General features: G+C 38.4%; 1 protein-coding gene and 1 long non-coding RNA gene across 18 annotated transcripts in view; one reads left to right on the top strand and one right to left on the bottom strand.

The window, feature by feature from the left end:
• vwa7 (von Willebrand factor A domain containing 7) overlaps positions 1-21,122 on the bottom strand; it is a 30,167-nt gene extending 9,045 nt beyond the window's left edge. Inside the window, exons 1-14 of one of the 16 annotated variants that reach the window (XM_077611432.1) lie at positions 17,507-21,119; positions 17,346-17,389; positions 17,077-17,228; positions 16,923-16,955; positions 16,770-16,857; positions 16,563-16,688; positions 16,054-16,487; positions 15,897-15,987; positions 11,708-11,825; positions 8,732-8,851; positions 8,191-8,259; positions 7,920-8,023; positions 7,775-7,859; positions 7,523-7,698 (exon numbers count right to left, since the gene is read on the bottom strand). The gene's annotated coding sequence lies outside the window, so the exon portion shown is untranslated. Of the gene's footprint in view, positions 1-7,522; positions 7,699-7,774; positions 7,860-7,919; positions 8,024-8,190; positions 8,260-8,731; positions 8,852-11,707; positions 11,826-15,896; positions 15,988-16,053; positions 16,488-16,562; positions 16,689-16,769; positions 16,858-16,922; positions 16,956-17,076; positions 17,229-17,345; positions 17,415-17,506 lie in introns of those variants that run through there. The other 15 variants (XM_077611435.1, XM_077611439.1, XM_077611437.1 and 12 more) reach the window with 15 other exon arrangements.
• On the top strand, positions 3,863-6,799 carry LOC144083520 (uncharacterized). Of its 2 annotated transcripts, XR_013303569.1 has the most exons (4): positions 3,863-3,952; positions 5,961-6,078; positions 6,232-6,431; positions 6,605-6,799. It is a non-coding gene; the product is annotated as an uncharacterized LOC144083520 (long non-coding RNA). The 2 variants fall into 2 exon arrangements; XR_013303568.1 differs by having other exon boundaries at positions 6,232-6,799.
• Positions 21,123-21,457: the final 335 nt, after the last annotated feature.

Genomic DNA, 21,457 nt, shown 5'->3' with positions numbered 1-21,457 from the left:
GCTTTCCACAATACTAGTGTCCTACAAGTGCAATCAGTGGATTGCCGTCAGGTGCTTCTTGCAGCCCAACCCCCGTTGCTTCAACTGAGTCCGACCGAGTCTGTGCTGGATGTTTCGGAACAAAATGCTGGCCCAACCCACAGCGGCCCTCGAGGACCCCTGTTGCAGACTCTCCAAGCCAGTCCAAGTCTTTTTCTGGACCTATTGTAAACGTTGGCCATCAAAATGCAGACTTTTGACCATTTTGACTCATTTAAGAGCACCTTTGTTGAATATTTCACCCATTTCATTATATGCAGCGGTGTATGATGACACTAAAGGCTTTTCATTTGATTTAAAGGCATAGCATCCCATAAAACTAAGCTTTCATTTCAAACTATTCCACAAAATCTAGGTTTTCATAAAGAGCAAAGCTTTCCACAATACTAGTGTCCTACAAGTGCAATCAGTGGATTGCCGTCAGGTGCTTCTTGCAGCCCAACCCCCGTTGCTTCAACTGAGTCCGACCGAGTCTGTGCTGGATGTTTCGAAAAAAAATTGCTGGCCCAACCCACAGCGGCCCTCGAGGACCCCTGTTGCAGACTCTCCAAGCCAGTCCAAGTCTTTTTCTGGACCTATTGTAAACGTTGGCCATTAAAATGCAGACTTTTGACCATTTTGACTCATTTAAGAGCACCTTTGTTGAATATTTCACCCATTTCATTATATGCAGCGGTGTATGATGACACTAAAGGCTTTTCATTTGATTTAAAGGCATAGCATCCCATAAAACTAAGCTTTCATTTCAAACTATTCCACAAAATCTAGGTTTTCATAAAGAGCAAAGCTTTCCACAATACTAGTGTCCTACAAGTGCAATCAGTGGATCGGCGTCAGGTGCTTCTTGCAGCCCAACCCCCGTTGCTTCAACTGAGTCCGACCGAGTCTGTGCTGGATGTTTCGGAACAAAATGCTGGCCCAACCCACAGCGGCCCTCGAGGACCCCTGTTGCAGACTCTCCAAGCCAGTCCAAGTCTTTTTCTGGACCTATTGTAAATGTTGGCCATCAAAATGCAGACTTTTGACCATTTTGACTCATTTAAGAGCACCTTTGTTGAATGATATTTTACCCATTTCATTATATGCAGCGGTGTATGATGACACTAAAGGCTTTTGATTTGATGTAAAGGCATAGCATCCCATAAAACTAAGCTTTCATTACAAACTATTCCACAAAATGTAGGTTTTCATAAAGAGCAAGCTTTCCACAATACTAGTGTCCTACAAGTGCAATCAGTGGATTGCCGTCAGGTGCTTCTCTTGCCCAACCCCCGTTGCTTCTACAAACCCTTTGCCCACCCCCCAGCTAATTGGTGACGGCGAGGAGGTGATCGTTACGATCCGTCCCAAAAAATGGCAAATGAAAAAGCACTATGTAAACGCTAAACGATTATCCCAGCCGGGAAGAAAAATATCATGGAACATTTCAGGATGAATACTTTTAGAGTGACCTCTTCCAAAAAAAAAAAACAATCGCCTCCGCCAAGGACCTTTTTCAATTTAACTTTACGTGACAGATCTCCAATCCATACATATTGTGGACATACGGTTAAATAAATGGTCAGGGAAAAATGTATGATGACCCAGAAATTATTTTTTTTGCCTTGACGGAGACACTGGCGGCGATTGTTAAACAACTTTAAAAATGTTTCAAGGGAAAAAAAGCCTTACTATACAGTGTGCTTGTTTTCTGGGAGTTTCCACTGTTTGTAAATCCATCTGGCAGTTTTAGCCAGCGGCGATGACAGATTTTAGCTCCTGGATGCCACAAATTAGTCATAATGGTTGGACTCTAGTCATTTTCTCTTCCTAAAAATCCAAAAGTTAATATGTATTTGACTATTTGACTGCGGTTTCAAAGTAAACCATCACACACACACACGCGCGCACAGACCCGCGCACAGACCCGCGCACAGACCCGCGCACACAGACGCGCGTGCGCACAGACACACGCGCGCACAGACACACGCGCGCACAGACACACGCGCGCACAGACACACGCGCGCACAGACACAGATACGCGTGTAATGGTTTACTTTGAAACCACAGTCAAATAGTCAAGTACATATTGACTTTTGGCTTTTAAGGACGAGTATATATATATATATATATATATATATATATATATATATATATATATATATATATATATATATATATATATATATATGTATATATATAAATATATATATGTATATGTATATATATATATATGTATATATATATATATATATATATATATATATATATATATATATATATATATATATATATATGTGTAATGGTTTATACTGTATTCAGTTTTATTGATTTGAGAATACACATCTCTTTGGTAGCTATACAAAATAGCTCTGGTCCATCTTATGGTGCCGATATAATTCCGTTTTTCAAAATAAATCATTCATTGATTCAATAGTTTTCCGCACCGCTTTACTTCGCAGGGGTTGCAGGGATGCTGGAGCCTATCACGGCCAACTATGGCTTGCCAGCCAATCACAGGGCACTGAGACGAAAACACGCTGATTAACTTCAAATGACTTCAGGTGGTGGGGCTAGGCACACTGTATCTCAGACCTATTGCACGCCAGTCAGGTATAACAATAATTATAACATTTATTTTAATGTCTTACGAGTTAGTTGCTTGTTATAATGAACAAGTGTGCGTTTATTTTGATGTCTTACGAGTTACTTACTTGTTATAGTGAACAAGTGTGCCTTTAGTTTGAGCTGAAGATCGCCATGTTGAGCTCCGCTAAGCAAGCATGGGTTAAGGTTAAACCTCAAGCTTAAATTTTAATGTTATTTTGCTAAATTATGTATTGGGCAAGTATTCATAAGAACCGAGCGGTGTTCTTAACGCGGTGGTTATTGTTACGGGATTCCAACTGTCTTTTTTTGTGTGGAAATATCATGCTAATGAGCGTTTAGCACAAGGCTAGCGCTAGCCGCGAATGGCTAATCGCTACGCTAGCAGGGAGTCCACGTAGTGCTTCTAACTGTACTTTATTGTGGATGCTAAATGAGCGTTAGTTAAGCTAATGTTCATACTCCTATGATTTTTTTTGTAAAAATACACTTATTTGTCGGTGCGAATGGGCTCAAAGTTTTGGTTAATGATGTTAAATGCAAATGTGATTGATTGACACACATTGTATGGCATGCACTTGTAGTGTATGTACACGATGGAATTAAGGCTATAAATGTTTGTTTAGAAAGCAGACTAAACTCTGTCCCTGTGTGGCTTTTTTAAGTTGACGGACATCTTCCTGGACAGCGGCTTGAGTTCTAAAAGGCCTGGGGCCACCTGGTCTGACTGCACCACGCCGGCCTGGCTCAGTACCTCCGGGACACTAAAGTGAAGTTCAACCTGGACGGCATGGATGGACGGACAGCATGGACGGACGGACGGCATGGACGGACGGCATGGAAGGACGGACGGCATGGAAGGACGGACGGCATGGAAGGACGGACGGCATGGAAGGACGGACGGCATGGAAGGACGGACGGCATGGAAGGACGGACGGCATGGAAGGACGGACGGCATGGAAGGACGGACGGCATGGAAGGACGGACGGCATGGAAGGACGGACGGCATGGAAGGACGGACGGCATGGAAGGACGGACGGCATGGAAGGACGGACGGCATGGAAGGACGGACGGCATGGAAGGACGGACGGCATGGAAGGACGGACGGCATGGAAGGACGGACGGCATGGAAGGACGGACGGCATGGAAGGACGGACGGCATGGAAGGACGGACGGCATGGAAGGACGGACGGCATGGAAGGACGGACGGCATGGAAGGACGGACGGCATGGAAGGACGGACGGCATGGAAGGACGGACGGCATGGAAGGACGGACGGCATGGAAGGACGGACGGCATGGAAGGACGGACGGCATGGACTTACTATGGTATAGTAAGGCTTTTTTTCCCTAAAAAACGACATCGTATAGTAAGGCTTTTTTTCCTAAAAAACGACAGAATAGTAAGGGTTTTTTTTCTCAAAAAACGACATAGTATACAAAGGGTTTTTTCCCTAAAAAACGACATAGTATAGTAAGGCTTTTTTTTCTTAAAAAACGACATAGTATACAAAGGGTCTTTTCCCTAAAAAAACGACATAGTATAGTAAGCCTCCCCCCCCCCCCAAAAAAAAAACAGCATAGTATTGTAAGTTTTTTTCCCCTAAAAAACGACATAGTATAGTAAGGCTTTTTTTATTCAAAAAACGACATAGTATAGTAAGGCTTTTTTCCCCAAAAAACGACATAGTATAGTAAGGCTTTTTTTCCTAAAAAACAACATAGTATAGTAAGGCTTTTTTTCCTAAAAAACGACATAGTATAGTAAGGCTTTTTTCCCCAAAAAATGACATAGTATAGTAAGGCTATTTTCCCCAAAAAAACGACAAAGTATAGTAAGGCTTTTTTTTCTCTAAAAAAAACGACATAGTATAGTAAGGCTTTTTTTCCCCCAAAAAAACAGCATAGTATAGTAAGGCTTTTTTCCCTAAAAAAACGACATAATATAGTAAGGCTTTTTTTCCTAAAAAAACGACATAGTATAGTAAGGCTTTTTTTCCCTAAAAACGACATAGTATAGTAAGGTTTTTTCCCTAAAAATGACATAATATAGTAAGGCTTTTTTTTTTCTTAAAAAATGACATAGTATAGTAATGCTTTTTTCCCTAAAAAACAACATAGTATAGTAAGGCTTTTTTTCCTAAAAAAATGACATAGTATAGTAAGGCTTTTTTTCTTAAACGACATAGTTTTTTCTTAAACGACATAGTTTTTTCTTAAGCGACATAGTATAGTAAGGCTTTTTTTCCCTAAAAAACGACATAGTATAGTAAGGCTTTTTTCCCCAAAAAATGACATAGTATAGTAAGGCTATTTTCCCCAAAAAAACGACATAGTATAGTAAGGCTTTTTTTTCCTAAAAAAACGACATAGTATAGTAAGGCTTTTTTTCCCTAAAAACGACATAGTATAGTAAGGTTTTTTCCCTAAAAATGACATGGTATGGTAAGGCTTTTTTTCTTAAAAAAACGACATAGTATAGTAAGGCTTTTTTTCCTAAAAAACGACATAGTATAGTAAGGCTTTTTTCCCCAAAAACTGACATAGTATAGTAAGGCTATTTTCCCCAAAAAACGACATAGTATAGTAAGGCTTTTTTCCCTAAAAAAACGACATAATATAGTAAGGCTTTTTTTCCCTAAAAAAAACCGACATAGTATAGTAAGGCTTTTTTTCCCTACAAACGACATAGTATAGTAAGGTTTTTTCCCTAAAAATGACGACATATAGTAAGGGTTTTTTTTCTTAAAAATGGCATAGTATAGTAATGCTTTTTTTCCCTAAAAAACAACATAGTATAGCAAGGCTTTTTTTCCTTAAAAAAAAGCTACATAGTATAGTGAGGCTTTTTTTCTTAAAAAACGACATAGTATAGTAAGGCTTTTTTTTCCTAAAAAACGACATGGTATAGTAAGCCTTTTTTTCCAAAAAAAAACCAGCATAGTATAGTAAGTTTTTTTCCCTAAAAAACGACATAGTATAGTAAGGCTTTTTTCCCTAAAAAACGACATAGTATAGTAAGGCTTTTTTCCCTAAAAAACGACATAGTATAGTAAGGCTTTTTTCCCTAAAAAACGACATAGTATAGTAAGGCTTTTTTCCCTAAAAAACGACATAGTATATTAAGGCTTTTTTCCCTAAAAACGACATAGTATAGTAAGGTTTTTTTTTTCTTAAAAAACGACATAGTATAGAAAGGGTCTTTTCCCTGAAAAACGACATAGTATAGTAAGGCTTTTTTTCCTAAAAAACAACATAGTATAGTAAGGCTTTTAAAAAAAAAAGACCATGTATAGTAAGCCTCATCTCATTTTCTGAACTGCTTTATCCTCATTAGGGTAGCGGGGGATGCTGGAGCCAATCCCATTTGTCTCCAGGCCAGAGGCGGGGGACATCCTGAATCGGTGGCCAGACGATCTTAGGGTACAAGGAGACGGACAACCACGCACTGTATAGTAAGTCTTTATTCCTTAAAAACAACATGGTATAGTAAGGCTTTTTTTCCATAAAACGACATAGTATAGTAAGGGTTTTTTTTCTCAAAAAACGACATAGTATACAAAGGTTTTTTTCCCTGTTGAGAAATAATTGTCTTTGTGTCATGACAGATGCATTGGACAACGTGGAAGAGGAGCGGGAGGAGAAGAACGGGTGCACCCGACCGATCGACAAGTCAAGTCCTGCTTGCCTCACCCCGTGACAGCCGTGGGTTTGAGGTGTGTCCCTGTCATTCGGCATACGTGGATGTGGACGAGGGCGACTGGCAGAACAACGCCACCATGCGGTTCTTCGACAGCCGGCGGTTGTGGTGGGAATGGCAACCAATAAAAGTTTGGGTGGCTTATTTGAAATCCTAGCTAATAGCCAGTGTCTTTTGTTTTTTTAGGCCAATTCTTTTAACTAATTTTGATGTAATGTTTAAATGTAAAATTTAATTTTGAAAGTTTATTTTAGTAAAAGGTAATGAGTCTTTTGTTGCAGGTGGGGAGCGAACCAGCTTCCATTCGACGGTAGGCATATGCTCTACTGTGTGTGCTAAAGGGCCCTCCCACCTTCCCAGTAAACTTCAACCGGCTGAGTATTTTCGCTAAGAGGGCGCTGGAATGATTTTGGCTAAGTGTGTAAACCGCCTCCCTACTCAGCATGGTCCTGTCCAATAAAAGTTTTCTTGTCTTTTGTTTTTGTAGGCCAATTCTTTTAACTAATTTTGATGCAATGTTTAAATGTAAAATTTAATTTTTTAAAGTTTATTTTAGCAAAAGGTAATTTGTCTTATGTCGCAGGTGTCTCTCCCCGCCGAAGGCGGGGAGAGGCACCAAGAGTACGTCTGCGGGACGCGAACCAGCTTCCACTCGGTGGTAGGCGCATACTCTACTGTGTGCGCCAAGGGGCCCACCCACACACCCACTAAACTTCGACCGGCCAAGTATTTTCGGTAAGAGGGAACTCGACTCATTTGACTAAGTGTGCAAGCCACCTCCCTCACTCAGCATGGTCGTAATTTGGCTAAGTGTTTTGATTTTTTAGGCTAAGTATTTTAACAAATCTGGATGTAATGATTAAATGTAAAATTTATTTTTTAGGTTTTTTAGTAAAAGGTAATTTATCTTATGTCGCAGGTGTCTCTCCCGCCGAAGGCGGGAGAGGCACCAAGAGTACGTCTGTGGGACGCGAACCAGCTTCCACTCGGTGGTAGGCGCATACTCTACTGTGTGCGCCAAGGGGCCCACCCACACACCCACTAAACTTCGACCGGCTAAGTCTTTGCGCTGAGGGGGCACTCGAATCATTTAACTAAGTGTATAAGCCATCTCCTTAAAATGTACAGTCCTGCCCATTCAGTTTTTATTTGACTGGAAAAGTGACAAGTTGGAGGAGGCAGGGAATCCAACCCATTACCTTTTGTATGGTAAGTTGGTGCTCTGCTATTGATGCCAAGTATCCGTTTGAGCTGAAGAGTGAAAACTTGAAGGATGTGGGATTCAATCCATGCAAGTAGGCACTATACCTCATTTTTGGGTCAAAATGAAGAAATCCTGCGTCTTTTTTGGGCAGCTTTAAGGTCCAGTTAAGTCCTGCAAGACAAAAGTCAAAATGGTTAAGAATTTGTGACTGTACTCAAGTCTTGTTTAGTGGGCCAAAAGGTCTTACACTCTTGACAATTCTGGCATTTTAAAAGAAAGCTGGAATTCCTCCCGCGTCAGCCTCTTGGTGAAATCAACATCCGCAAGTGAGTCTAAGAAAAAGAAAAGAAATATTTTCTGCACAGCAACATGAATGTCTCTTTTAAACTTACTTTTTTTGTCTTCAGGTGTCCTCACTCTCGCTTTCCTTTGGGAAACCTTTTCGTTGGAAGACTGTCCATCCCACAAGTCATCCATTTTTGCCGTTGTCACTCATCTGAAAAAATAAAAATAAAAGTTGACAGCAAAGTATCTCTTGTTCTATTATGTGACCTTGACTTTGATTTATTAAAAAAAAATGTTTCATTCGAAAATCTATTTTGTAAGGGGATGTGGCTATGCACACGCACTAGGATCGCTGCAACAAGGCAAGACATCACATACCGAGTCAATACAAAGGCGACCGGTCGGGGCGGCGCTTCATCCGCAAGCTGGTCCCAAAACTACTCCATCCTGTCAGAAGGATCATTTTTTAAAGAAAAAAGCCTTACTATACTATGTCGTTTTTTAAGAAGAAAAAAACTTACTATATTATGTCGTTTTTTAGGGAAAAAGCCTTACTATACTATGTCGTTTTTTGGAAAAAAAGCCTTACTATACTATGTCGTTTTTTAGGGGGAAAAGCCTTACTATATTATGTCGTTTTTTAAGAAAAAAAAGCTTACTATATGATGACAAGTAGGCTTTTTGTGTTGTGATAATGACGACAGGGCCTATGTCCGATTATTATTATTATTATTATTATTATTATGTCGTTTTTTAAGAAAAAAAGCCTTACTATACTATGTCGTTTTTTAAAGAAAAAAAGCCTTACTATACTATGTTGTTTTTTAAAGAAAAAAAGCCTTACTATACTATACTATGTCGTTTTTTAAAGAAAAAAAGCCTTACTATACTATGTTGTTTTTAAGGAAAAAAGACTTACTATACAGTGTGCGTGGTTGTCCATCTCCTTGTACCCTAAGATCGGCTGGCCACCGATTCAGGATGTCCACCGCCTCTGGCCTGGAGACAGCTTGGATTGGCTCCAGCATCCCCCGCTAGCCTAATGAGGATAAAGCGGTTCAGAAAATGAGATGAGATGAGGCTTACTATACATGGTCATTAAAAAAAAAAGCCTTACTATACATGGTCATTTTTTTAAAGAAAAAGCCTTACTATACTATGTCGTTTAAAGAAAAAAAGCCTTACTATACTATGTCGTTTTTTAGGAAAAATAGCCTTACTATACTATGTCGTTTTTTAATTTAAAAAAAAAGCCTTACTATACTATGTCGTTTTTTAGGGAAAAAAAGCCTTACTATACTATGTCGTTATTTAGGGAAAAAAGCCTTACTATATATACTATGTCGTTTTTTAGGAAAAAAAGCCTTACTATACTATGTCGTTTTTTAAAAAATAAAGCCTTACTATACTGTCATTTTTTTTTAGGAAAAAAAGCCTTACTATACTATGTCGTTTTTTGGGGGAAAAATAGCCTTACTATACTATGTCGTTTTAAAGGAAAAAAAGCCTTACTACACTATGTCGTTTTTTAATAAAAAAAAATAAGCCTTACTGTACTATGTCGTTTTTTAGGGGAAAAAAGCCTTACTATACTATGTCGTTATTTAGGGAAAAAAGCCTTACTATATATACTATGTCGTTTTTTAGGAAAAAAAGCCTTACTATACTATGTCGTTTTTTAAAAAATAAAGCCTTACTATACTGTCATTTTTTTTAGGAAAAAAAGCCTTACTATACTATGTCGGTTTTTTTGGGAAAAATAGCCTTACTATACTATGTCGTTTTAAAGGAAAAAAAGCCTTACTATACTATGTCGTTTTTTAAGAAAAAAAAGCCTTACTATACTATGTCGTTTTTTAAGAAAAGCCTTACTATACTGTGTCGTTTTTAGGAAAAAAAGCCCTACTATACTATGTCGTTTTTTTAAAAGAAAAAAGCCTTACTATAGTATGTCATTTTTTTAGGAAAATAGCCTTACTATACTATGTCGTTTTTTAAGAAAAAAAGCCTTACTATACTATGTCGTTTTTTAGGAAAAAAAAGCCTTACTATATATACTATGTCGTTTTTTAGGAAAAAAGCCTTACTATACTATGTCGTTTTTTTAGGAAAAAAAGCCTTACTATACTATGTCATTTTTTAAGAAAAAAAGCCTTACTTTACTATGTCGTTTTTAAGAAAAAAAACCTTACTATATTATGTCGTTTTTTAGGGAAAAAGCCTTACTATACTATGTCGTTTTTTAGGGAAAAAAAGCCTTACTAAACTATGTCGTTTTTTAAGAAAAAAAGCCTTACTATACTATGTCGTTTTTTAGGAAAAAAGCCTTACTATACTATGTCGTTTTTAGGAAAAAAAGCCTTACTATACTATGTCGTTTTTTAAGAAAAAAAAACTTACTATATTGTCGTTTTTTAGGGAAAAAGCCTTACTATACTATGTCGTTATTTAGGGAAAAAAGTCTTACTATATATACTATGTCGTTTTTTAGGAAAAAAAGCCTTACTATACTATGTCGTTTTTTAAAAAATAAAGCCTTACTATACTGTCATTTTTTTTAGGAAAAAAAGCCTTACTATACTATGTCGTTTTTTTGGGGAAAAATAGCCTTACTATACTATGTCGTTTTAAAGGAAAAAAAGCCTTACTATACTATGTCGTTTTTTAAGAAAAAAAAGCCTTACTATACTATGTCGTTTTTAGGAAAAAAGCCTTACTATACTATGTCGTTTTTTAAGAAAAAAAACCCTTACTATATAATGTTGTTTTTTAGGGAAAAAAGCCTTACCGTACTATGTCGTTTTTTAGGGAAAAAACCCTTTGTATACTATGTTGTTTTTTTAAGAAAAAAAAAGCCTTACTATACTATGTCATTTTTTTAGGAAAAAAAAGCCTTACTATACTATGTTGTTGTTTTTTATAGGAAAAATAGCCTTACTATACTATGTCGTTTTTTAAGAAAAAAAGCCTTACTATACTATGTCGTTTTTAGGAAAAAAAAGCCTTACTATACTATGTCGTTTTTTAAGAAAAAAGCCTTACTATACTATGTCGTTTTTTAGGAAAAAAAGCCTTACTATACTATGTCATTTTTTAAGAAAAAAAGCCTTACTTTACTATGTCGTTTTTAAGAAAAAAAACCTTACTATATTATGTCGTTTTTTAGGGAAAAAGCCTTACTATACTATGTCGTTTTTTAGGGAAAAAAAGCCTTACTAAACTATGTCGTTTTTTAAGAAAAAAAGCCTTACTATACTATGTCGTTTTTTAGGAAAAAAGCCTTACTATACTACGTCGTTTTTAGGAAAAAAAGCCTTACTATACTATGTCGTTTTAAAAAAAATAAAGCCTTACTATACTATGTCATTTTTTTAGGAAAAAAAGCCTTACTAAACTATGTCGTTTTTTAAGAAAAGCCTTACTATACTATGCCATTTTTTTTAGGAAAAAAAAGCCTTACTATACTTTGTTGTTGTTTTTTATAGGAAAAATAGCCTTACTATACTTTGTTGTTGTTTTTTATAGGAAAAATAGCCTTACTATACTATGTCGTTTTAAAAAAAATAAAGCCTTGCTATACTATGTCATTTTTTTAGGAAAAAAGCCTTACTATCCTATGTCGTTTTTTTGGGGAAAAATAGCCTTACTATACTATGTCGTTTTTTAGGAACAAAAGCCTTACTATACTATGTCGTTTTTAAAAAAATAAAGCCTTACTATACTATGTCATTTTTTTAGGAAAAAAAGCCTTACTATCCTATGTCGTTTTTTGGGGGAAAAATAGCCTTACTATCCTATGTCGTTTTTTGGGGGAAAATAGCCTTACTATACTATGTCGTTTTTTAAGAAAAATAGCCTAACTATACCATGTCGTTTTTAAGGAAAAAAGACTTACTATACAGTGCGTGGTTGTCCATCTCCTTGTACCCTAAGATCGGCTGGCCACCGATTCAGGATGTCCGCCGCCTCTGGCCTGGAGACAGCTTGGATTGGCTCCAGCATCCCCCGCTAGCCTAATGAGGATAAAGCGATTCAGAAAATGAGATGAGATGAGGCTTACTATACATGGTCATTTAAAAAAAAAAAAGCCTTACTATACATGGTCATTTTTTTAAAGAAAAAGTCTTACTATACTATGTCGTTTAAGAAAAAAAGCCTTACGATATAGTATGTCGTTTTTTAATTTAAAAAAAAAAGCCTTACTATACTATGTCGTTTTTTAGGAAAACCTTACTATACTATGTCGTTTTTTAGGAAAACCTTACTATACTATGTCGTTTTTTAGGAAAAAAACCTTACTATACTATGTCGTTTTTTAGAAAAAAAATTCTTACTATACTATGTCGTTATTTAGGGAAAAAAGCCTTACTATATATACTATGTCGTTTTTTAGGAAAAAAACCTTACTATACTATGTCGTTTTTTAGGAAAAAAAGCCTTACTATACTATGTCGTTTTTAGGAAAAAAAGCCTTACTATCCTGTCTTTTTTGGGGGAAAAAATAGCCTTACTATACTATGTCGTTTTTTAAGAAAAAAAGCCTTACTATACTATGTTGTTTTTTAGGAAAAAAGCCTTACTATACTATGTCGTTTTTTAGGGAAAAAGCCTTACTATACTATGTCGTTTTTTTAGGAAAAATAGCCTTACTATACTGTGTCGTTTTTTAAGAAAAAAAGCCTTACGATATACTATGTCGTTTTTTAATTAAAAAAAAAAGCCTTACTATACTATGTTGTTTTTTAGGAAAAAAAGGCTTACTATTCAGTTGTTTTTTAAGAAAAAAAGCCTTACTATACTATGTCGTTTAAAAAAAAAATAGCCTTACTATACTATTTCATTTTTTAAGAAAAAAAGCCTTACTATACTATGTTGTTTTTTTAGGAGAAAAAAAGGCTTACTTTTCTAAGTTGTTTTTAAAGAAAAAATGCCTGTCGTTTTTTTAAGAAAAAGTGACTGTCGTTTTTTAAGAAAAAAAGCCTTACGATACTATGTCGTTTTTGAGGGGAAAAAGCCTTCCTATACTATGTCGTTTTGTAGGGAAAAAAAGCCTTAATATACTATGTTGTCTTTTAAGAAAAAAAGCCTTACTATGCTATGTCGTTTAAAAAAAAAGCCTTACTATACTATGTTGTTTTTTAGGAGAAAAAAAGGCTTACTATACTATGTCGTTTAAGAAAAAAAGCCTTACTATACTATGTCGTTTTTGAGGGGAAAAAGCCTTACTATATTGTTGTTTTTTAAGAAAAAAAACCTTACTATACTATGTCGTTTTTTAGGGAAAAAAGCCTTACTATACTATGTCGTTTTTTAGGGGGAAAAGCCTTACTATATTGTCGTTTTTTAAGAAAAAAAACCTTACTATACTATGTCGTTTTTTGGGAAAAAAAAGCCTTACTATATATACTATTTCGTTTTTTTAAGAAAAAAAGCCTTACTATACTATGTCGTTTTTTTTTGGAAAAAAAGCCTTACTATACTATGTCGTTTTTTAAGAAAAAAAAGCCTTACTATACTATGTCGTTTTTTAAGAAAAAAAAGCCTTACTATACTATGTAGTTTTTTAGGAAAAAAAAGCCATACTATACTATGTCCTTTTTTAGGAAAAAAAAGCCTTACTATACTATGTCGTTTTTTAGGGAAAAAAGCCTAACTATACTATGTTGTTTTTTAAGAAAAAAAGCCTTACTATACTATGTTGTTTTTTAGGGAAAAAAGCCTTACTATTCTATGTCGTTTTGCAAGAAAAAAGCCTTACTATAATATGTCGTTTTTTAATTTTAAAAAACCCTTACTATCTGTCGTTTTTTTTAAAGCCTTACTATACTATGTCGTTTTTTAATTTAAAAAAGCCTAAGTATTCTGTCATTTTTTAAAGAAAAAAACACTTACTAAACTGTCGTTTTTTTAAGTAAATAAGCCTTACCATACAATGTTGTTTTTTAAGAAAAAAAGCCTTACTATAGTATGTCATTTTTTAAGAAAAAAAGCCTTACTATACTGCGTCATTTTTTAAGACAAAAACCCTTACGATATACTATGTCATTTTTTGATTTAAAAAAAAAAGCCTTACTATACTATGTCGTTTTTTAGGGAAAAAAACCTTACTATACTATACTATGTCGTTTTTTAGGAAAACCTTACTATACTGTGTCGTTTTTAAGAAAAAAAGCCTTACTATACTATGTCGTTTTTAGAAAAAAAAGCCTTACTATACTATGTCGTTTTTTAGGGAAAAAAGCCTTACTATACTATGTCGTTTTTTAAGAAAAAAAGCCTAACTATACTATGTTGTTTTTTAAGAAAAAAGCCTTACTATACTATGTCGTTTTTTAATTAAAAAAAGCCTTACTATCTGTCATTTTTTAATTTAAAAAGCCTTAGTATCTGTCGTTTTTTAATTTAAAAAAGCCTTACTATCTGTCTTTTTTTAAAGCCTTACTAAAATGTCATTTTTTAATTTAAAAAAAGCCTTACTATACTGTCGTTTTTTCTTAAGAAAAAAAGCCTTACTATATACTATGTCATTTTTTTAAAGAAAAAAGCCTTACTATACTATGTCGTTTTTTAGGGGGAAAAGCCTTACTATATTATGTCATTTTTTAAGAAAAAAAAGCTTACTATATGATGACAAGTAGGCTTTTTGTGTTGTGATAATGACGACAGGGCCCATGTCCGATTATTATTATTACTATTATTATTATTACGTCGTTTTTTAAGAAAAAAAGCCTTACTATACTATGTCATTTTTTATGAAAAATAGCCTTACTATACTATGTCGTTTTTTAGGGAAAAAAGCCTTACTATACTATGTCGTTTTTTAGGAAAAAAAAGCCTTAATATACTATGTTGTTTTTTAAGAAAAAAAACCTTACTATACTATGTCGTTTTAAAAAAAATAGCCTTACTATACTATGTTGTTTTTTTAAGAAAAAAAGCCTTACTATACTATGTTGTTTTTTAGGAGAAAAAAAGGCTTACTATACTATGTCGTTTAAGAAAAAAAGCCTTACTATACTATGTCGTTTTTTTGGGGAAAAAAAAGCCTTACTATACTATGTCGTTTTTTAAGAAAAAAAGCCTTACTATACTATGTCGTTTTTTAAGAAAAAAAAAAGCCTTACTATACTATGTCGTTTTTTTAAGAAAAAAAGCCTTACTATACTGTCGTTTTGCAAGAAAAAAGCCTTACTATAATATGTCGTTTTTTAATTTTAAAAAAGCCTAACTATTCTGTCATTTTTTAAAGAAAAAAAGCCTTACTAAACTGTCGTTTTTTAAGTAAATAAGCCTTACTATACAATGTTGTTTTTTAAGAAAAAAAGCCTTACTATACTATGTCGTTTTTTAAGAAAAAAAGCCTTACTATACTATGTCGTTTTTTAAGAAAAAAAAGCCTAACTATACTACGTTGTTTTTTAAGAAAAAAGCCTTACTATACTGTCGTTTTTTTAAAATAAAAAAGCCTTACTATACTATGTCGTTTTTAGGAAGAAAAGCCTTACTATACTGTCGTTTTTTAAGGAAAAAAAGCCTTACTATACTATGTCGTTTTTTTAATTAAAAAAGCCTTATTATACTATGTCGTTTTTTAAGAAAAAAAGCCTTACTATACTATGTCGTTTTTTTAAGAAAAAAGCCTTACTATACTATGTCGTTTTTTTAAGAAAAAATAGCCTTACTATACTATGTTGTTTTTTTAAGAAAAAAGCCTTACTATACTATGTCGTTTTTTTTTAAAGCCTTACTATATTATGTTATTTTTTTAGGAAAAAAAGCCTTACTATATTATGTTATTTTTTAGGAAAAAAAGCCTTACTATATATACTATATATTTTTTTAAGAATAAAGCTTTACTATACATGGTCATTTTTAAGGCTTTTTTTGTAAGGCTTTAAAACAAAAACAATGTATAAGGCTTAAAAAAAAAAAAAAAAACGACCATCTATTGTAAGCCTTTTTTCCAAAAAAATGACTATGTATACATTGTCATTTTTTAGAAAAAAAAGCCTAACAATTCATGGACAGAGAAAAGCCTTTTTTCCCCCGACCAAAAGCCGGCCAAATCTCTTGTGGCTACCCACCGTAACAGATGACGCAGTTCTTCACCTTCCTCAATTCAGCGGCCACGTCCCCCCACAGAACGGTGAAGACCGACTTCCCGCTCTCGTCCAGCTGAAAGCAAAGACCCGATTAAGCGGACGGACGGCCAAATTCCATCCCTGGGGGGGCGGGGCTTGCCTGCATGGCGCGACCGATGCGCACGGAACTCCATGACAGCCGCCAGCACGTCTTCCCCATCTTGTGAATTTGAATTATTTTCTATAATATTTTTTCCAACAACCCTATCTTTTTTTTAATGTGAGTGATGCGATCAATTCCCTCAAAATCAAGAGGAAGTGGCGCAAAAATATCCCCAAAGCAACAGAAAATGAGGGATTGCTAACTGTTCAGACATGGGCTTGATCATCATCATCGAATCATCAAAAGCCTAATTGTCATCATACACAGCAGCGTATGACGAAATTGGTCGTCTCGAGATGTCCTCGGGGACATGCGGCAGGTTCGTTGGCAATCTGCTCTGATGGATTTATGGCATCTCCTCCCGAGAGCAACCAAATCCTGGCGACTGTAGAAAAGGTTTGCCTGGCAGATGTTAGCAAACAACGACAAGACTGAGGAAACAAAACACCAAACTGGAGAGCAAGAGCCAGCTGCATCCACCCGCGCCGCCATCCTGGATCACTTACCTCCTTCCAACCAAAACGTTTGAAGAATTGAGCCAATTCAGAGTGTCTGTCGTAAGATGGCCGCCAGTCACTAACACCAACGACAGGGCCTCAAGACTCCTAGTTTACACGTACCCGTGAAGCACGCTGAAAGAGAGCAAACACGGGTGGAATGGGCTCGGCTTGCGATTGGACGACGGCACGGGCCGGCGGGCGTGGCCGACTCACCGCAGTTGTCTCTGTCCCTGTCGTCCATCAGTCCGTGCCGTCCGTCCACGCCCAAAAGTCCGCAGGGGGGGGGGGGGGAAAGTTATAGCTTTTGGAAATTTCCAATAATTTAAGGAATTTTTTTTTGCAAAGTGTGCTGAATTTTGCACTCACCTTGATCCCTCTGTCTGTCCCTGCCGTCCGTCCCTGCCGTCCGTCCATGCCGTCTGTCCATGCCCAAAAGTCCGCAGAGGAGAAAAAAAGTTCAAGTCTTTGAACATTTTCCAATATTTTTTTTTTGGCAAAGTGTGTTGAATTTTGCACTCACCTTGATCCCTCCGTCTGTCCCTGCCGTCCGTCCCTGCCGTCCGTCCCTGCCGTCCGTCCCTGGCGTCCGTCCCTGGCGTCCGTCCCTGGCGTCCGTCCCTGGCGTCCGTCCCTGCCGTCCGTCCGTCCCTGCCGTCCGTCCTTGCCGTCCATCTTTGCCGTCCGTTCATGCCCAAAAGTCCACGGGGGAAAAAAAGGTTAAAGTCTTTGAAATTTTTCCAATAAATTAATTACATTTTTTTAGCAAGGTGTGCTGAATTTTGCACTCACCTTGATCCCTCCGTCTGTCCCTGCCGTCCGTCCTTGCCGTCCATCTTTGCCGTCCGTTCATGCCCAAAAGTCCACGGGGGAAAAAAAGGTTCAAGTCTTTGAAATTTTTCCAATAAATTAATTACATTTTTTTAGCAAGGTGTGCTGAATTTTGCACTCACCTTGATCCCTCTGTCCGTCCGTGCCGTCCGTCCGTGCCGTCCGTCCGTGCCGTCCGTCCTTCCGTCCGTGCCGTCCGTCCGTGCCGTCCGTCCGTGCCGTCCGTCCGTGCCGTCCGTGCCGTCCGTCCGTGCCGTCCGTCCGTGCCGTCCGTCCGTGCCGTCCGTCCGTGCCGTCCGTCCGTGCCGTCCGTCCGTGCCGTCCGTCCGTGCCGTCCGTCCGTGCCGTCCGTCCGTGCCGTCCGTCCGTGCCGTCCGTCCGTGCCGTCCGTCCGTGCCGTCCGTCCGTGCCGTCCGTCCGTCCGTGCCGTCCGTCCGTGCCGTCCGTCCGTGCCGTCCGTCCGTGCCGTCCGTCCGTGCCGTCCGTCCGTGCCGTCCGTCCGTGCCGTCCGTCCGTGCCGTCCGTCCGTGCCGTCCGTCCGTGCCGTCCGTCCGTGCCGTCCGTCCGTGCCGTCCGTCCGTGCCGTCCGTCCCTGCCGTCCGTCCCCAAAACTCAGCAGGGGAGAAAAGTGTCCAAAACTCCACTAGGGAGAAAAGTGTCCAAACCTCCACTGGGGAGAAAAGTGTCCATAAATCCACGGGTAAAAAAAAGTGTCCAAAACTCCACTAGGGAGAAAAGTGTCCAAAAACCTGCGGGGAGAAGTGTCCAAAACTCCACTGGGGAGAAAAGTGTCCAAAAAGTGTCCAAAACTCCACTGGGGAGAAAAGTGTCCAAAAAGTGTCCAAAACTCCACTGGGGAGAAAAGTGTCCAAAAAGTGTCCAAAACTCCACTGGGGAGAAAAGTGTCCAAAAAGTGTCCAAAACTCCACTGGGGAGAAAAGTGTCCAAAAAGTGTCCAAAACTCCACTGGGGAGAAAAGTGTCCAAAACTCCACTGGGGAGAAAAGTGTCCAAAAAGTGTCCAAAACTCCACTGGGGAGAAAAGTGTCCAAAAAGTGTCCAAAACTCCACTAGGGAGAAAAGTGTCCACAAATCAAAACTCAAAAGACCAAAATACTTACCTGCACCGGTAAAAAAAGTGTCCAAAAGTCCACCGGTAAAAAAGTGTCCATAAATCCACGGGTAAAAAAAGTGTCCAAAAGTCCACGGGTAAAAAAGTGTCCAAAACTCCACTGGGGAGAAAAGTGTCCAAAAAGTGTCCAAAACTCCACTGGGGAGAAAAGTGTCCAAAAAGTGTCCAAAACTCCACTGGGGAGAAAAGTGTCCAAAAAGTGTCCAAAACTCCACTGGGGAGAAAAGTGTCCAAAAAGTGTCCAAAACTCCACTGGGGAGAAAAGTGTCCAAAAAGTGTCCAAAACTCCACTGGGGAGAAAAGTGTCCAAAACTCCACTAGGGAGAAAAGTGTCCACAAATCAAAACTCAAAGACCAAAATACTTACCTGCACCGGTAAAAAAGTGTCCAAAAGTCCACCGGTAAAAAAGTGTCCATAAATCCACGGGTAAAAAAGTGTCCAAAACTCCACTGAGGAGAAAAAGTGTCCAAAACTCCACTGGGGAGAAAAAGTGTCCAAAACTCCACTGGGGAGAAAAAGTGTCCAAAACTCCACTGGGGAGAAAAAGTGTCCAAAACTCCACTGGGGAGAAAAAGTGTCCAAAAAGTGTCCAAAACTCCACTGGGGAGAAAAGTGTCCAAAAAGTGTCCAAAACTCCACTGGGGAGAAAAGTGTCCAAAAAGTGTCCAAAACTCCACTAGGGAGAAAAGTGTCCACAAATCAAAACTCAAAAGACCAAAATACTTACCTGCACCGGTAAAAAAGTGTCCATAAATCCACGGGTAAAAAAGTGTCCATAAATCCACGGGTAAAAAAGTGTCCAAACGTCCACGGGTAAAAAAGTGTCCAAACGTCCACGGGTAAAAAAGTGTCCAAACGTCCACGGGTAAAAAAGTGTCCAAACGTCCACGGGTAAAAAAGTGTCCAAACGTCCACGGGTAAAAAAGTGTCCAAAACTCCACTGGGGAGAAAAGTGTCCAAAAAGTGTCCAAAACTCCACTGGGGAGAAAAGTGTCCAAAACTCCACTGGGGGGAAAAGTGTCCAAAACTCCACTGGGGAGAAAAGTGTCCAAAAAGTGTCCAAAACTCCACTGGGGAGAAAAGTGTCCAAAACTCCACTGGGGAGAAAAGTGTCCAAAAAGTGTCCAAAACTCCACTGGGGAGAAAAGTGTCCAAAAAGTGTCCAAAACTCCACTGGGGAGAAAAGTGTCCAAAAAGTGTCCAAAACTCCACTGGGGAGAAGTGTCCAAAAAGTGTCCAAAACTCCACTGGGGAGAAAAGTGTCCAAAAAGTGTCCAAAACTCCACTAGGGAGAAAAGTGTCCACAAATCAAAACTCAAAAGACCAAAATACTTACCTGCACCGGTAAAAAAGTGTCCAAAAGTCCACGGGTAAAAAAGTGTCCAAAAGTCCACGGGTAAAAAAGTGTCCATAAATCCACGGGTAAAAAAGTGTCCAAAAGTCCACGGGTAAAAAAGTGTCCAAAAGTCCACGGGTAAAAAAGTGTCCAAAATTCCACTGGGGAGAAAAGTGTCCAAAACTCCACTGGGGAGAAAAGTGTCCAAAAAGTGTCCAAAACTCCACTGGGGAGAAAAGTGTCCAAAAAGTGTCCAAAACTCCACTGGGGAGAAAAGTGTCCAAAAAGTGTCCACAAATCAAAACTCAAAGACCAAAATACTTACCTGCACCGGTAAAAAAGTGTCCAAAAGTCCACCGGTAAAAAAGTGTCCATAAATCCACGGGTAAAGTGTCCAAAACTCCACTGGGGAGAAAAAGTGTCCAAAACTCCACTGGGGAGAAAAAGTGTCCAAAACTCCACTGGGGAGAAAAAGTGTCCAAAACTCCACTGGGGAGAAAAAGTGTCCAAAACTCCACTGGGGAGAAAAAGTGTCCAAAACTCCACTGGGGAGAAAAAGTGTCCAAAACTCCACTGGGGAGAAAAAGTGTCCAAAACTCCACTGGGGAGAAAAAGTGTCCAAAACTCCACTGGGGAGAAAAAGTGTCCAAAAAGTGTCCAAAACTCCACTGGGGAGAAAAGTGTCCAAAAAGTGTCCAAAACTCCACTGGGGAGAAAAGTGTCCAAAAAGTGTCCAAAACTCCACTAGGGAGAAAAGTGTCCACAAATCAAAACTCAAAAGACCAAAATACTTACCTGCACCGGTAAAAAAAAGTGTCCAAAAGTCCACGGGTAAAAAAAGTGTCCAAAAGTCCACGGGTAAAAAAAGTGTCCAAAACTCCACTGGGGAGAAAAGTGTCCAAAACTCCACTGGGGAGAAAAGTGTCCAAAACTCCACTGGGGAGAAAAGTGTCCAAAAAGTGTCCAAAACTCCACTGGGGAGAAAAGTGTCCAAAAAGTGTCCAAAACTCCACTGGGGAGAAAAGTGTCCAAAACTCCACTGGGGAGAAAAGTGTCCAAAAAGTGTCCAAAACTCCACTGGGGAGAAAAGTGTCCAAAAAGTGTCCAAAACTCCACTGGGGAGAAAAGTGTCCAAAAAGTGTCCAAAACTCCACTGGGGAGAAAAGTGTCCAAAACTCCGCTGGGGAGAAGTGTCCATAAATCCGCCGTCCGTCCGTCTGTGCCGTCCGTCCATGCCGTCCGTCCTTCCATGCCGTCCGTCCTTCCATGCCGTCCGTCCATGCCGTCCGTCCATGCCGTCCGTCCATGCCGTCTGTCCGTCCATGCCGTCCAGGTTGAACTTCACTTTAGTGTCCCGGAGGTACTGAGCCAGGCCGGCGTGGTGCAGTCAGACCAGGTGGCCCCAGGCCTTTTAGAACTCAAGCCGCTGTCCAGGAAGATGTCCGTCAACTTAAAAAAGCCACACAGGGACAGAGTTTAGTCTGCTTTCTAAACAAACATTTATAGCCTTAATTCCATCGTGTACATACACTACAAGTGCATGCCATACAATGTGTGTCAATCAATCACATTTGCATTTAACATCATTAACCAAAACTTTGAGCC

The sequence above is a fragment of the Stigmatopora argus genome, chromosome 10 (genome assembly GCF_051989625.1).
Source record: "Stigmatopora argus isolate UIUO_Sarg chromosome 10, RoL_Sarg_1.0, whole genome shotgun sequence".
In the NCBI taxonomy this organism is placed as follows: Eukaryota; Metazoa; Chordata; class Actinopteri; order Syngnathiformes; family Syngnathidae; genus Stigmatopora; species Stigmatopora argus.
Note: the sequence above shows the minus strand (reverse complement) of the source record. Positions and strands in the feature narration are given on the sequence as shown.